A 2,756-nucleotide genomic window follows, 5' to 3' on the forward strand; every position below is an offset into this window, starting at 1 on the left:
ATATATATATATATATATATATATATATAGGCAGATAAAAAGACAGACAGACAGACAGATGCCTATATGCAAGTGTGTGTGTTATATAAACAGATATTATATATTCACAATGTGTGTGTGTGTGTGTACATTTATTAACACACAAATAAATATTGGATGAAGTTATGCTTGTGTTGGTATGCGTGTATATTTTCAAGGTTATGTTTGTGTGGAATTTTGTCTAAATGCATTAGTGTATGTGTGTGTGTGTGTTTGTGTGCATGTGTGTATGCATACATCTAGTTGTACATCTAGTTGTACATATGTGTGCATATATGAGTGTGTGTATATGTATATTCAAATGTTTATAAATCTATGTTTCTTTGTGTGTGTATATATGGATGTGTGTAGGTGTGTGCTTCAACGTATATACTTGTGTGTGTGTGAGTGTAAGCAAAAGAAAAATGTTATTTCTAGAAAAGAGGAAGATATTTTAAACAGGAAGTTTGACAGAAACAGATGTTGTTGCTGAAATACCAGTGATAACATAGGGTTCGCTTTAGATAAATTCCTCAGCAAAGTGAACAAACATAATGGCTGTGTGTATGTACACAAAGGCCAACCATGCACACACACACACACACACACACATACACCACATACATTACATGCACACCCACCTTCACACAGACGCATCCACATAGAGGATGTGTGTATGTATGTTTGTGTGTGAGTGTATGTATATGTGTGTGAGTGTGTGATGTACTTGACCTTGCCATTATATACATATACACACACACAAACACAGTACACACACACACACACGTGCATACATATGTATATTTATATGCACACATACATACACTCATTTACACACACATACACCACAAACAGTACACACACACACACAGCAGCAGCAGCAGCAACCAGCCTCTCCCTGTTGATCCATGAGTGTCTCTGAGTGTTGAAAAGTCAGTTGTGTAAAGAGCAAGATGGGATAGGCTGAATAAAAGAGTGGCTGCTACTGCTGCTACTGCCACTACCAATGGGAATGATAGTCATTATCAGCAGAATCGGTGGGATCCTATTTTACCAGCATTTTTCCCAGTGTTTTAATTGGACAAATAAGAATTAAGATCATAAAAATAACAATAGCAATCATAATAACAGCAACAACAACAATAATAAAAATAATAAGAATAATAATAATAAATAATAATAATAATTACTACTAATAATAATAAATAATAATAATAATAATTACTAATAATAATAATTACTAATAATAATAATAAATAAAAATAATAATAATAATAATAGATAAAATAATAATAATAATCCTTTCTGCTTTAGGCACAGGGCCTGAAATTTGGTAGGAGGGTTCAGTGGAATTAGATTAACCCTATTGTTCAACTGGTACTTAATTTATCGACCCCCAAAAGGATGAAAAGCAAAGTTGACTTCAGCTGATTTTGAACTCAGAATGTAATGACACGCGAAATACTGCAAAGCATTTCGCTCGGCATGCTAACGATTCTGCCAGCTGACGGCCTTAATAATGCATTTGAGACTAAGAACCCTACCTCTCTGATGATATTTGGAGTTGTGGCAAGTGATGGAAGTGTCATGGATCCACACTTCATTTGAGCCTGGCTTGAAGATTGGCCCAAAGGAGTATCTGGACATCCTGAAGAACTCTCTGTTACTTTGGATAGAACAGAAGCTTGGACTTGACAATGTGGTGCTTATCTAGGATTCTGCACCATGCCATGGGTCAATTGCAACATAAACCTTTCATGGTGAGAAAGTGCCATTTTTTGTTAGGGCCAACATGTGGTCTCCAGTAACAGCCCAGATCTCAACCTTCATGATCCCTTTTTATGGGGTGTACTTCAAGCAAGGACCAATGCTTCACCACGGAATAGCATTGACAGTGACTTCGAAGTTTGGGCTAGCTAAGGGTAAGCAAAGTTCTGTTGAATGACATCTTCCAACGGAACTCACCTTATCCTTGGTTGGCCAAAACATACCCTCGAAAATTCTAACTTAACAGAAATTACATAAAAGCACAATGAACTCAAATGTGCCACAGTCTGAGGATGGCAGAGCTGGCTAGAACTTCAAAGTCACTGTTGACACTATTCTTGTTAAAGAATGAAAATAGCTGTACTCTACCATATGTATTGAGTAATCCTGCCATTTAATGTAAAATTTCTTTTTCTTATATCATATATATATATATATATATATATATATATATATATATATACACGTCTCTACCTCTCTCTCTATCTATTTATATAACTTTATACCATTTCCTTCTCTCTCAGCAGAGTGTCACCATCTCTACAACTGCTGCCGTCCCTGCCCACCACCACCAGCAATGCCATCACAGTCTCTTGAGGGTCATACGTAACATCATAGATCTAAGCAGAGTAAATAATGTTCTACAAGCTGCATGTGTCATGTTTTACACACACACACACAGAAGCACAAACACACACACATACGAACACAGACACACACACAGTGATACTATCTGTCCCAAATATTTGTATGGTTTTTCAATGCAAAACATGTTTAAAGCATGCATTACTTATGGAACATAATGTTTTGTGTGTGTGTGTGTGTATGTGTGTAGTCATGAGTGTATGTGTGTTTAAATGTGTGTGTAGCCGCGTGTGTGTGTGGATGTGCGTATGTGTGGCCGTGTGGGAGGCATGTGTATGTGACCGTATGTGTGTGTGTGTGTGTGTGTGTGTGTGTGTGTGTGTGAG

General features: G+C 36.8%; 1 protein-coding gene across 2 annotated transcripts in view; it reads right to left on the reverse strand.

Moving 5' to 3' along the window:
• Nucleotides 1-2,756, reverse strand: part of LOC106880387 (N(6)-adenine-specific methyltransferase METTL4) — an 85,069-nt gene that overhangs the window by 8,854 nt on the left and 73,459 nt on the right. The window lies entirely within an intron of this gene.

Source organism: Octopus bimaculoides, chromosome 19 (assembly GCF_001194135.2).
Source record: "Octopus bimaculoides isolate UCB-OBI-ISO-001 chromosome 19, ASM119413v2, whole genome shotgun sequence".
NCBI classification, from domain to species: Eukaryota; Metazoa; Mollusca; class Cephalopoda; order Octopoda; family Octopodidae; genus Octopus; species Octopus bimaculoides.